Here is a 14,136-nt window from a genome sequence, read left to right as displayed (position 1 = left end):
GGTTTCCGTAGTGTAGCGGCTATCACGTTCGCCTAACACGCGAAAGGTCCCCGGTTCGAGACTGGGCGGAAACAGCCTCTTTTTGCACGCTCCTGTACTTCACAGAGGTCTTGAGCGACCGGTCATTTGTTCCCAATGTATTTCCGGTGCCTTCATGCACTCTTGTACCAAACGCACGTTCCTTCTGTACGCGGAGCCGATCATTTGCAATTGGGCTGTGCCGACAGACCAGGACGAGCTCTGTCGGCTCAAAAGCAGCGCAGGACCTGCAACAACAACAGAAAGATTAGCATCCAGCGGGGGCCTCTTAGTGAGCCCAAGATCTCATCAAGAATCGGCTCCAGCAACAGGGCTGGGCGCATTGTTCCATTCTCCGACCACTCTCGGTGTAAACAAGTCCCTCCTGGTCTCTGCTTGAAATGCACTTTCCTGCGTTTGCTTTGGTGTAACTGGCTTCCCCTGCATGGGCGAATGTGAAGAAGATCCTTAGTAAGTCATTGAAGAAAACCGAGAAGAGGTCAGAGTGGCCTCTGTCGTTCATCAACGATCCAGTCAGGCAGTACTCCTCTGTAAAGCGCCGTTCCTTCACATCGATTGGCTTTTTTTTGCCTTCATTCGCGCAAGTAGAAAAAGCAGACGCCCCTATTCTGCCGTGACCCGGATTCGAACCGGGGTTGTTGCGGCCACAACGCAAAGTACTGACCACTATACGATCACGGCGAGTTACCGATACCCACATGGCAGGGCGGAAAAAGCTGTGCTCTCTTCGTGTGACCTAATTCGGAAAAGTCCTGACGTTGCATTTCAACTGAGCCCCAGTATACATCGACCCTTCGACACTCTGAGTGACAACTCTCTTGCGCGTTTTCTCATATTTATGTAGTTTGCTTGCATGATGCCCGGAACAGCAGGGGTGTGTGCTCCCATATGGTCTAGCGGTTAGGATTCCTGGTTTTCACCCAGGCGGCCCGGGTTCGACTCCCGGTATGGGAACCTGTCAGTTTTGCCTCCTGCTTTCCAAAAGATCAGCACCGTGTACGAAGGAGCCGCATTAAAACCACTCGAACGTGCAAAACACGCGAGAAGAGGGGGCGCTTGTTTCCAACCGAAGACTTCTCGCGTGTGAGACGAGCTGATCATCCCTGCAGGAGGTGGGAGGGTTACTCTGGTAGACAGGGCTGACCTTCGGCAATAGGATTTATACTCTCCAAGATGATATTTGCACTTTCTGGAGAGGCGATTTTCTCCACTTCAGTAGCCCGATTTCGTCGATTGCGTGGAGAGGGCTGTAGAATGTGGCGCCGCCTTTCCTGCTCCGTCCATGACAGGCGTGCTGGTCTCTGGAGAGAGAGCACGGTCCATCAGCGCACTCCAATAAAGGCACTGGAAGCAGCTGAATCGCATTGGCGAAGCTCAGCGCTGGGCCGCTGGGCAGGGATTGCCACCGTTTCCGTAGTGTAGTGGTTATCACGTTCGCCTCACACGCGAAAGGTCCCCGGTTCGAAACCGGGCGGAAACAGACCGGCTTCCTTTGTCAGCACGCACAAAAGGGGATTGGGGATTCGCCTAGCGCAGTGATCGAACAGACCCACTCACCTCTTAGTGTGGCGGGATCTGCACAGTGCATGTCGCAGCGCATCCTGCTTTCACTTCAATGCGCGTCCTGATGTACCCCAGTCTCCCGCGTGACAGGTGGGGATAATCACCACTATACTAACGAGGAAGACATCGCTCTCTCCGACCCCCGGCATCGTGTCCCGACCCACCGTGCTGGAAGCCGATGCCTGCTGTGATTCCTTTACGGAGCAGAAATGACAACCGAAGAGCCGAGAGATCATTTCAGCATTTCGCGTCTGAACAGAAAACACAAACGACCAACTCGGAATGATTTGCCTTTGACGCTTATCAAAGCGTTCTTTGTGCATCGAACAGACCCACTCACCTCTTAGTGTGGCGGGATCTGCACAGTGCATGTCGCAGCGCTTCCTGCTTTCACTTCAATGTGCTTCCTGATGTCGAGTCGTGTGCCGTGCGGAGGCTCTGAAAGCGAGAGCAATGAAAAGGTGCACGGCGCTGTGAAAGAAAACAGAGAAGTGAAAGGCAGTCCTTTCTCTAAGGACGTAAAAGAAAAGCTTTCTACTCCCCGTCAGGGAATCGAACCCTGGTCTCCCGCGTGACAGGCTGGGATACTTGCCACTATACTAACAAGGATGACACCACACTCGCCGATCCTCGGCATCGTGTCCCGACCCAGCGTGCTGGAAGGCGACGCGTGCTGTGATTCCTTTACGGAACAGAAATGACAACCGAGGAGCCGAGAGATCATGTCAGCATTTCGCGTCTGAACGGAAAACACAAACGACCAACTCGGAATGACTTGCTTTTGACGCTTTTCAAAGCGTTCTTTGTGCACGACGACTGCGCCGCCTAGCAGATACAGATGGGTTGTACAACTCTGAACTAGCAAATGGAAGAGGGCTAAGCCCCCTCTCTTTTAGCCCAGGTTCGATCTGTCTCCCAGAATCACCAGGGCGCACGCACACACACCCGTGCCGTTGAAGTGCTCTGCTTCATTTCTAAGGGCAACTCAACATTCACTCCTACCCCGAGAACAGAAAAGACAGCGTCCGCAGCAACAACAGCTCAGGTCTCTGCACAGGAGCTAAGCTGCCCCCATCTCCTCTGCTCTGCGGCTCCTGCGGAGTGGAGTCCTGCCTGGAGCCGTGTTTGCAGGCGGCGGCTCCCCGCGCTCTGTCTGTGCGTCCAAGAGCTCCTGGGAGGAAGAGAGAGCCCTCCCACTCGGGGGCTTTTCCACGGTCTGTGTGAGGAGGGGCGGGTGTGTCCAGTAGCTTATCGAGCGGAAGCCTGGGGCGGCGGAGAGCTGTGATCGTGCAGACCTTGAGGTGTCACCTCTTTGTCTGCTTTCCCGCCCCCCCTCCGCCCAAGCTCTGCTCCAGAGTAGCCCGGCAACCCCTCACACCTGCATGTGTCACAACCTAAGGTGTGGTCATGAGACACCCATGGGGTGCTGTTCTGTTCTTGCTAATTGTTTCCTGCCCGTCGCAGGCAGGAGTCCATGCGAGGAAGATGCGCTGGACAGAGCTCAGAGGGCGCAGCTGGGTGGCTTTCCTTCTGAGTGACGTTCCTGCAACACTCTCCCGCTCCTCTTGGTGCGCTCATGCCGCAACACAGGAAGGCTGGAGCAGGTGGCTGTGGGCTTTGTGCACTGTCGAAATAGCTCAGTTGGGAGAGCGTTAGACTGAAGATCTAAAGGTCCCTGGTTCGATCCCGGGTTTCGGCATTTTGTTTCATCGCGCCCTTTGTTCCTCTCTCCAGCGCCCCCTGCCTAAAGTGACGCTTCCCTTTCTCAGCGCGAAACGCAAGCGAGACACCAGCAGTGGTCCCTGCAGGTTTCCGTAGTGTAGCGGCTATCACGTTCGCCTAACACGCGAAAGGTCCCCGGTTCTTGTTGCACGCTCCTGTACTTCACAGAGGTCTTGAGCGACCGGTCATTTGTTCCCAATGTATTTCCGGTGCCTTTATGCACTCTTGTACCAAACGCACGTTCCTTCTGTACGCGGAGCCGATCATTTGCAATTGGGCTGTGCCGACAGACCAGAACGAGCTCTGTCGGCTCAAAAGCAGCGCAGGACCTGCAAGAACAACAGAAAGATTAGCATCCAGTGAGCCCAAGATCTCATCAAGAATCGGCTCCAGCAACAGGGCTGGGCGCATTGTTCCATTCTCCGACCACTCTCGGTGTAAACAAGTCCCTCCTGGTCTCTGCTTGAAAGGCACTTTCCTGCGTTTGCTTTGGTGTAACTGGCTTCCCCTGCATGGGCGAATGTGAAGAAGATCCTTAGTAAGTCATTGAAGAAAACCGAGAAGAGGTCGGAGTGGCCTCTGTCGTTCATCAACGATCCAGTCAGGCAGTACCCCTCTGTAAAGCGCCGTTCGTTCACATCGATTGGCTTTTTTTTGCCTTCATTTGCGCAAGTAGTAAAAGACGACGCCCCTATTCTGCCGTGACCCGGATTCGAACCGGGGTTGTTGCGGCCACAACGCAAAGTACTGACCACTATACGATCACGGCGAGTTACCGATACACACATGGTAGGGCGGAAAAGGCTGTGCTCTCTTCGTGTGACCTAATTCGGAAAAGTCCTGACATTGCATTTCAACTGAGCCCCAGTATACATCGACCCTTCGACACTCTGAGTGACAACTCTCTTGCGTGTTTTCTCATATTTATGTAGTTTGCTTGCATGATGCCCGGAATAGCGGGGTTGTGTGCTCCCATATGGTCTAGCGGTTAGGATTCCTGGTTTTCACCCAGGCGGCCCGGGTTTGACTCCCGGTATGGGAACGTGTCAGTTTTGCCTCCTGCTTTCCAAAAGATCAGCACCGTGTACGAAGGAGCCGCATTAAAACCACTCGAACGTGCAAAACGCGCGAGAAGAGGGGGCGCTTGTTTCCAACCAAAACTTCTCGCGTGTGAGACGAGCTGATCATCGCTGCAGGAGGTGGGAGGGTTACTCTGGTAGACAGGGCTGACCTTTGGCAATAGGACTTATACTCTCCAAGATGATATTTGCACTTTCTGGAGAGGCGATTTTCTCCACTTTAGTTGCCCGATATCGTCGATTGCGTGGAGAGGGCTGTAGAATGTGGCGCCGCTTTTCCTGCTCCGTCCATGACAGGCGTGCTGGTCTCTGGAGAGAGAGCACGGTCCATCAGCGCACTCCAAAAAAGGCACTGGAAGCAGCTGAATCGCATTGGCGAAGCTCAGCACTGGGCCGCTGGGGAGGGTTTGCTACCGTTTCCGTAGTGTAGTGGTTATCACGTTTGTCTCACACGCGAAAAGTCCCTGGTTCGAAACCGGGTGGAAACAGACCGGCTTCTTTTGTCACCTCGCACAAAAGGGGATTGGGGATTCGCCTAGCGCTGTGATCGCACAGACCCACTCACCTCTTAGTGTGGCGGGATCTGCACAGTGCATGTCGCAGCGCATCCTGCTTTCACTCCAATGCGCGTCCTGATGTACCCCAGTCTCCCGCGTGACAGGTGGGGATAATCACCACTATACTAACGAGGAAGACATAACTCTCTCCGACCCCCGGCATCGTGTCCCGACCCACCGTGCTGGAAGCCGACGCGTGCTGTGATTTCTTTACGGAGCAGAAATGACAACCGAGGAGCCGAGAGATCATTTCAGCATTTCGCGTCTGAACAGAAAACACAAACAACCAACTCGGAATGACTTGCCTTTGACGCTTATCAAAGCGTTCTTTGTGAATCGAACAGACCCACTCACCTCTTAGTGTGGCGGGATCTGCACAGTGCATGTCGCAGCGCTTCCTGCTTTCATTTCAATGTGCTTCCTGATGTCGAGTCGTGTGCCGTGCGGAGGCTCTGAAAGCGAGAGCAATGAAAAGGTGCACGACGCTGTGAAAGAAAACAGAGAAGTGAAAGGCAGTCCTTTCTCTAAGGAGGTAAAAGAAAAGCTTTCTACTCCCCGTCGGGGAATCGAACCCTGGTCTCCCGCGTGACAGGCGGGGATACTTGCCACTATACTAACGTAGAATTTGGGCATGTAAGGGGACAATTATTAATTGTAGCCGTAAATCACGAAATTGATTCTTTTAATGGCCTTAGAATCCAACCATGCGATATAACTCAAACAACACACACACACACACACACACAGGTACTAATACACGAGGATACATTTATTAAAACATAAAATATGCATGTAAACCTAACAGATCTTATCGTGACGGTTTTCAGAATACAAAAGATATATATTCATTCAGTTACAAAGAGTTACATATATCAAGAGGACATAAGTTCAGTATATCATTCATTTAAACCGTTTCGTAATTGAACTTGGTTACAACTTCTACATTAGATACTCAAAACAAGTACATAACTCTTAGGAGTTAAATTGATATCAGCTGGTTGGGATAACAATTGAATTCTTGAGCTGTAATGCTTTGAAGTTGAATACTCATCCAATCTCTGGGGATTCAGATCTCCTGCAGGCTCTCTGGCTCCGTGCCAGGCTGTGCTGTGCTGCTTGCGACGGTGCGCTGCTGATGCTCACTGACCAGCTAGTTAGTGTTGGCTTTAACTAGCAAAGTTTGTGCACAGGAGAAGAGATGACTGTGGGTCCCAGCAAGTCATGAAGCGCTAGTCCTGAATAGTGATTCAGCTTTCCACAGTTCCGACCTGTTCACGAGGCTTGCTGCTGATGCTAACCTCGGGTGGATCCTTTGGTTACTCTCTGTCAACCTCCGCTCTCGATTCCTAGAACAGAGGAAATTTCTGGCACTTGGACACACTGGCCGTTCCGTGGTTGTCCAGGCTCAGGATGGTCAGGTACCCTTGGTACCCTTCATTGGTGAATCATTTAGAAACAGCCAATGGATAGCTTTGGTAGCCATACCCATCTCAAGATTTGGAACCAAATTCAATCTTGGATTGCTTTCTGGGTGAGCTATGAGCGATGGGGTGGTTAATGTCACATACTCTTCTACTGAGAAGAGTGGAATCAAGTGGGTTGGGATTTGTGCCATGGCTAGACTGGCTACAGTGGCACTGAACTCCCTTAACAGATCTTGTGTCAACATTCTGGCCTGTTGCACACAAGCATAAATTCACTGTATAACACCGGCAATCATGTCCACTGGTTGGGGGATAAGGTTTAACCCTGTTGCATAGGAAATTGCCTGTAGGGTTTTCCCTAGGCTTTCCAACTTTTGCTGCTGTTGATACAGTCTGTCACTACCCTCCGGCATCTCTGACACCTGCCTTCTTGGGGCAGTCAGGGTAAGAGTGCCAGAAGCAAACAAACCTACTATAGCAAATGCACAACAGTGGCGGCAGCAATCAGTCCTCCCAAAAGTCTTTTAGGGTGGCTGATCCCAGTCATCTCCTTCTGAGTGACTGTTGCCTTTCTAAGCTGGCGCAGCGTGTACATGGTGTCTTTCTCAGTATGCCATGTGGCATCTTGGGCACCAACATCCTGGAAATCTGGGGAGATCTGATGCAGCTGCTGATGCTGCTCCTCCATTTCCAGGGCATCTGATTTTTCGATTTGTTCATGTCTGTGCTCTAGGAACCCTGCAGGGGGTGGTGCAGCGGTGGAGCATGCCTGACCCCCGGTTGAGTGGTCATCTGGAGCACCTGAGTTATCTGGAATTGTTACCCCATTCTCACTGTTCAGGTCCACCCTGCACACTTCCTGATTGAGGAATCCCTCTATCGGCATGTTTACAGTCGTTTGCTGGGGGCCGGTGTAGGACACCTGCTTGCTCCCCCCTTCCCTCGCTAGGGGTTCAGGGAGCTGCCCCAGCACTGGGATAGCCAGTTCACAGTCTTCGAACTCGCTATCACCCACCAGGCCCATGTCAGTGCAGGCGGGGATTCTGACACCCCACTTTTCTGTGTTCTGCACTGGCAGGCGGGTGGCTTGACCATCCAGCTCCAGTCTGGCTGAACCACTGTTGGTCAGCCTCAGACTGACAGACTGAGCTGGTGGCTGTAGGAAAACTGGCTTGGCTTTCATTCCTTGTCCCTTCTGGGGGACTGGGTGTGTTGGAAACCCTGCCGTTGAGGCAGGAAAATCAGGTCGGTCTCACTCACTACCTGGTAGTTGTGAGAAATAATGTTACCTGACTGCAGGTTCCCTGGGTCACAGCAGAGGGAATCGGCATCTGGGATCAGGTGTGTCCACAGCGCAGTAGTCTCAGCGTCCAGCTGGACCTCCTGTCTAACCTGTGAATGTTGCACCAGGGGCACCTGGTGGTGGCCCTGTGACAGCTGCTCAAGCAGATCCTCACTGATAGAGGACCTCTCAGGGCTAAGGGTGAGGGCTACATCACCAACCTGCTCTCCTGCCATCTGGATCCCTTTCACCACTGCAGGGTGGTGGTCCTGACCCCTCTTGGGTGCCAGGGTGCACAGGGAAAGCTCCTTTTCATCGCCAGGTGGGGAGATCTGCTCCTCTTTAGGGATGTAAAAGGGGTGTGCTTTACCTGGTGGATCAGGCGGCTGCCTGGAGCACCGCTCCTGTGGCATGGAGGCTGTTGTGACCTCAGCCGGGACATGACTTCCCTATATTTCCGGGAACAAGAAAATATTTTTATTTCTTGTCCAGAGGGAACAGAAGGAATCTCCACATAGGCTTCTGTGTTCGGTGGGCACTGTGTGAGCACATTCTGCCTCTTGGCCCCCCTTTCCCTCTGTACAGAAGGCTTAGGAGCCTTGACCTGTTTCCACACCTTGCCTTTCTGGTGATCCACCAAAGGTTCATCTCTGAGTCGCATGCCCTTTTCTTTTTCTACCCGTTTGAGCTTGCTGTATGACATCAAACACCTTTCAACCTCAGTGTCAATCAATGTCTCACTGTGTAAGACATCTCCCATGGCAGCCTTGAGGTAAAAGCTTCCTGCTTTTCCTCTCTGTTTTACTGCCTGCTCTGTGACTTCAGGGGTGGAGTCAGCACTCGCTTGCGAGTAGCTGACCTCATCCAGGCAGGAACCCTTCCACTCAATCAGATAGACTGAGGGAGGGAGAGGGGGCGGGTCTCCGCCTCCTCCAGTGGAGAGTATCAGCTCATTCACGCTTCCGGCAGCCTTGGGGAGTGGTTGTCTCTGTCCTAATAAAACTTGTTCAAGCCTGGCCAGGCGGGCGGCTACTGAATCCTTTTGTTCAGCTTTATCTAGCCCTTTCCCTTCCCCGGTGTTCTCATGGCACTTAGGACGCTGGGTGCGGTCCTGTGTGCCTGCTTTGGAACGGGGCTTAGCCAGCTCAGGAGCCTGTGCTCCTTCGAGCAGGGGGGAATTAACCCTGCTGGCTCTGACGGCGAACACAGTCGCATAAACAGCTTTTCGCTCAGAGCGACTTTGGACATCATACTCCCAGGCTTTCTGCACGAATCTCTTAATATCAGTCATTTTCATGGTCTGTGCATCTGTATGCATTAAGATCATCTTTCCGACTGACGGGTGGAGATTCGCAATGAATAAACCCTTGAAATGTGTGTTCTCTTCGCAACCCTCATCATTTCACCCTGCAAAATAAGTTCGTCTAAGTCTCTCGTAATATTCGCGAGGGGACTCTGCTCTCTCGTGCTTAATGTTAAGGGCGGCGGCTATCGCGGCAGTCGGGTCAATAAACGCACTGTATTCTCGGATAAGTGCTTGACACAGCTCTTCAAAGTCATCACAGACTTTCTTCATCTGCCTAGCCATCCACTCATGTACAGCTCTGCTGCTAGTTTTCCTGACCAGAAACACTTTCTCCTGTTCTGTGGCGTTTGGCAGGTACTGCAGGGTATACCTGAGGTCTTGAATATAACTCTCGATATTATTCTCTGACACTGCAGGGTCAAATCTCTCCATCTCCTTCACTAGCTCTCTCAGAGGATGGAGGTTTATTCTCCTAGCTTCTCCGCTGACGGAGATATGACGGAGATCGTGGTCAGACCTGTCGCTGCTAGAGAGAGTGCTTAATAGCGACTCGAATTCAGACCTTTTAGCAACCATCGTGAAAATTAAAGAGTATTACTTTTAAGTACGAAATCACAGTTATACCACAGAAAACCACAAGATCAAGTATGCAATCAACCCGGTAGATCGCAAAAGATCACAAAACAATCAAGCACTGCTTAAAGACCAAGGGGAACTTTTTTCCTTTCGGCTTTCAGCACACTGTATTGTCGCGTATGAAACCCGCGGCGTTTTATATTGAATTATTCCGCTTGGTAACTCATTTCAGTCTTACCATAGCCCAGGTATGACTGAAATGAGTCCAGGGACGCCAATAAATGTAGTGTGCTCTCTGAAGGCACCAGTTCTGTAGGGTTTGGGCATTTACGGGGACATTTATTAATTGTAGCCGTAAATCACAAAATGATTCTTTTGATGGCCTTAGAATCCAACCATGCGATATAACTCAAACAACGCACACACACACGGGTACTAATACACGAGGATACATTTATTAATACATAAAATATGCATATAAACCTAACAGATCTTATTGAGAGGGTTATCAGAATACAAAAGGTATATATACAATCAGTTACAAAGAGTTACATATATCAAGAGGACATACGTTCAGTATATCATTCATTTAGACCGTTTCATAAAGTGAACTTGGTTACAACTTCTACATTAGAAACTAAAAAACAAGTACATAACTCTTAGGAATAAAATTGATATCAACTGGTTGGGATAACAATTGAATTCTCAAGCTGTAATGCATTGAAGTTGAATACTCATCCAATCTCTGGGGATTCAGATCTCCTGCGGGCTCTTTGGCTCCGTGCCAGGCTGTGCTGTGCTGCAGATGCTCACTGACCGGCTAGTTAGTGTTGGCTTTAACTAGCAAAGTTTGTGCACAGGAGAAAAGATGACTGTGGGTCCCAGCAAGTCAGGAAGAGGACCGGTTCATTCCTGATGAAGCGCTAGTTCTGAATAGTGATTCAGCTGTCCACAGTTCCGACCTGTTCACGAGGCTTGCTGCTGGTGCTTACCTCAGGGGGATCCTCTGGTTACTCTGTGGCAACCTCCGCTCTAGACTCTTAGAACAAAGGAAAGTTCTGGCACTCGGACACACTGGCCGTTCCGTGGTTGTCCGGGCTGAGTCTTAGGATGGTCAGGAGGCGCGCTGCGAGAATGTCCTGCCCTTGGGAGCCTATTGCTCCTGGGCCGTCCTGCCCTGGAATTCTCCTTTGAATTCCCTTTAGAAAAGTCCAGGAAATAGTCTCTCAGGCCCTCTGTGTTGCCTGTTTTTACCTGGAGGAACTTCAGCTCGTTCATTGGCTGAAAGTTCCATGGGCATCAGAGTCCCACGTGGGTTACTCGGCCCTACCAGTCCCTGATTGGTTGATCAAGGTGAGATGTGAGTCACTTACTCCTGACACTTAGGAATGCAGTCCAGATGTCCATCTGGCACACCGCAGACAGATAGGCGCCAATGGATGACCATTGATCATGATAGCTAAGCTTAGCTAAGTGCATCCCCATTTGGGAGCTGTCCCTTATCAAAAGAAAACATCTTTAAATCAGCCTGCATGAATAGTTTCTCTGTGGCTGCACCACAGAGATGAACAGAGAGATGGGGCCTCATTTGAAAAAGCACAGCAACACTTAATTCTGTCTTATTAACAACCATTGCCGCGACAAGTGAAAGGCTGAAGTGAAATAGAGCGGGGACGAAGGCAGTGAAGAGAGAGAACATGGGAAGAAGAGAAAAACGCAAGGGAAAAAAAGCAGCGTCGTAAAAGAGGTGACGGAGCTGTCCTCTCTAATAGAAGGGTGCCAGTGAGCCCTGCTTTCCCTTATGGCCACACCCCCTTGAGCACGCCTGATCTCGTCTGATTGTGGAAGATAAGCAGGAAGGGGCCTGGTTAGTACTTGGATGGGAGACCGCCTGGGAATACCAGGTGTTGTAAGCTTCTAAGCGCAGGAGGCGCTCGCTCACTCATTCCCCTGTTCACACGTGCGGTGCAGCTTTTCCGTCTGTTTATTTGTCACAGCGCTTCGGCTGTGGAGACTTTTTCGGCTGGCGTTCGGGGAGTCGCGTTTTTCAGAATTGTATTGAGATCGTTTTCCACAGAGCTCAGATGTCAAAGCACAGCAGCAGCTCTCCACAGCGATCCTCTATAGCGCCCTTTCTCCCGCAGCTCCGTCCTCATTGGAAGGAAGCAAGAGTGAAAGGCTGAAGTGAAATAGAGCGGGACGAAGGCAGTGAAGAGAGAGAACGTGGGAAGAAGAGAAAAACGCAAGGGAAAAAAAGCAGCGTCGTAAAAGAGGTGACGGAGCTGTCCTCTCTATAAGAAGGGTGCCAGCGAGCCTTGCTCTTGCTTACAGCCACACCCCCTTGAGCACGCCTGATCTTGTCTGATCTCGGAAGCTAAACAGGGATGGGCCTGGTTAGTACTTGGATGGGAGACCGCCTGGGAATACCAGGTGCTGTAAGCCTTTAATTGCAGGAGGCACCCTATCTTTGTTCACTCGCTCATTCTCATGTTAACACGTGCAGTGTGGCTTTTTGGCTTTTTATTTGTCAGCTTTGGTGAGACACAGGTGCTTGTGTATTAGCATGAGCGTTTTTTATTCTCATCATGAACCTTATATACTGTATCTCTACGTCCCATAACCTTTAACGGCAGGTGCCTGGGTGTGGACATGTTCTGATGTAATATTTAATTTTTAATTTATTTAATAAGTAAACATTTTAGTAAAGTCTGTTATATTGTTAAAATCTATAAGCGTTATAAATATCAATTTTTGCTCGTGCTTATAATTTATCGCTGCTAAATGTGTCTTATTCAATTATTTTAACACTTTTATGACCTATCCACTAAAATATAAAAACCTGCCCTACAACGCTCTTCTCAAAAGATAAAATAAGTTTTACATTTTTTGATTCAATGTAATTTCTTTTCTAGAGAAACACATCATTTGAGGCTTGGGTTGCATGTTAATATTTTTAAGGTTTAAAGACTTTACGTTCACGGTACGTGGAAAATCATTTCAAACTTTTGAAAAGTTGTTGAGAATTTGTCATTGAAATAAGCTTACATATTTTAATTCAAAGTGATTACTTTTCACTCTCGATAAAACACGTGTGATTTTGGGGCGGAGGGATATGGTGGGGCGTTCTAAAACATCACAACCATTTGAAAAATGTCTTGAGCTGTGTAGGCATGGTTACAAATTTGGAGTTTATGCTTAAATTAGCCGACTTGCCGGTTTTGAAGTGTGACACCTGAGCTGTCAGGCCCCGATATTGACTGCTGCAAAGATGGTTTCTTTGAGTAGTGAATCATCGGATTCCTCTGCTATGCAAACTGAAGAAGTAGGTTGCTAAAATATTTTTTCTGATAGTGGAATTGTCGTTTCAATCTGCGTTTAGCGTATTTCGTTTTCAACACTTTGTCTTCTTTTTAGCAAAAGCTGACCCAGCACTCAGTGGTGTGTGACAGTGGCTGTCATGTGAACTCTGACGGTGATTCAGGTGTTGGGGGTCCGTCAACGACTGATGAAGAGTTGCTACAAATGGTAAATATTAAACCACAGCAAGTTCGAAGCAAACGAAAAACTCTAACACAAAAGAGGCATTACAATTGTAAATATTTTAGGTAAAAAGCATGCCTATTTATTTTGTTAAGCCTTCCTTTTCTTTTTTCCTTTAATAGAATAACGAAGAGGTCGACGCATCAATCTTCGAACTACCATTAAGCTTGAATGTTTCGTGTCTGTTCATGTGTGTTCGCCAAAATGTGATTAATGATGATGTTCAACCTAGTTTAGCTATCGATGGCTCTAATGAGCCCGATGCTATGGATCAGATTGTAAAGTCGGTGGTATGTTGCACCTTCAACCATTGTTTAAAGGGGGTTGTGGTTGATGAATGCGCGGCCCGTTTGATTAATCATCCAGGTCAACGGGGTCACACATGCCTAGTTGTCGGGTGCGCGGATGGGTACTGTGGTGTCTCCGGGGGAAAGTTTATGTAAATGAAAGTAGTACTCACACCACACTTTTCTTTCCTGAGTTTCGTGGCTTTTCTTCCTCCAACTATCTTCCAAATACAGTCCGTAATCCGTTCCCTTAATCCTGATCCGATCCGAGTTCCATAAATCCGTAATAAAGCCAATCCGCGATGTATCCTTATCCAGTGTCCGTAATCCAAAAACCATAAACCTTTTCTCCTTTCAGTAGTCCGTTATTCTTTAGCCCGATCTTTAACATACACCTCTTTCCTCTCTTTTCCTCCAAACCGCATTCACCTTATCGGCTTCCGCCCTGTTCACTGCCTCCGGGGCACTTATATTTCGGTTCCTGATGCGGCTCAGCTGTGTCTCATTGTTTCTCAGGGTAGACCCTTTCCATGTACCGGTCAGCTGATTCTTTTTGGCAGCCATTTTGCTAAGGTCCATATCTAGTATTTTAAGTAGGTCATTCCGAAAATACCTGTTATGAATGACCCTTCCCCTGGTCATGTTACAGTACAAAGATGTGTTGTTTGCCGCATTAGAAATTTATAAGTGTCTCAGTTTAGCCCGAATTTTATCGGCTGTTCTGTACATCGCCAGTGGCCTGGGTGCCTATACTTTTACAG

The 14,136-nt window shown here is 49.4% G+C and overlaps 2 non-coding genes and 2 pseudogenes across 2 annotated transcripts; all 4 read left to right on the top strand.

Annotated features, from left to right (window-relative positions):
* The first annotated feature begins 921 nt into the window (after positions 1–921).
* Positions 922–993, top strand: trnae-uuc (transfer RNA glutamic acid (anticodon UUC)). Its single transcript has one exon. It is a non-coding gene; the product is annotated as a tRNA-Glu (tRNA).
* A 453-nt stretch (positions 994–1,446) lies between these two features.
* On the top strand, positions 1,447–1,519 carry trnav-cac (transfer RNA valine (anticodon CAC)). The gene has a single exon. It is a non-coding gene; the product is annotated as a tRNA-Val (tRNA).
* Positions 1,520–11,345: 9,826 nt separating this feature from the next.
* Positions 11,346–11,464, top strand: LOC148824938 (5S ribosomal RNA; annotated as a pseudogene).
* Positions 11,465–11,871: 407 nt separating this feature from the next.
* LOC148824937 (5S ribosomal RNA) lies at positions 11,872–11,990 on the top strand (annotated as a pseudogene).
* The last annotated feature ends 2,146 nt before the right edge of the window (positions 11,991–14,136 follow it).

Source organism: Atractosteus spatula, chromosome 10 (assembly GCF_055471065.1).
Source record: "Atractosteus spatula isolate fAtrSpa1 chromosome 10, fAtrSpa1.hap1, whole genome shotgun sequence".
Lineage (NCBI taxonomy): Eukaryota > Metazoa > Chordata > Actinopteri > Semionotiformes > Lepisosteidae > Atractosteus > Atractosteus spatula.
This window is presented reverse-complemented; position numbering and strand designations above follow the sequence as displayed.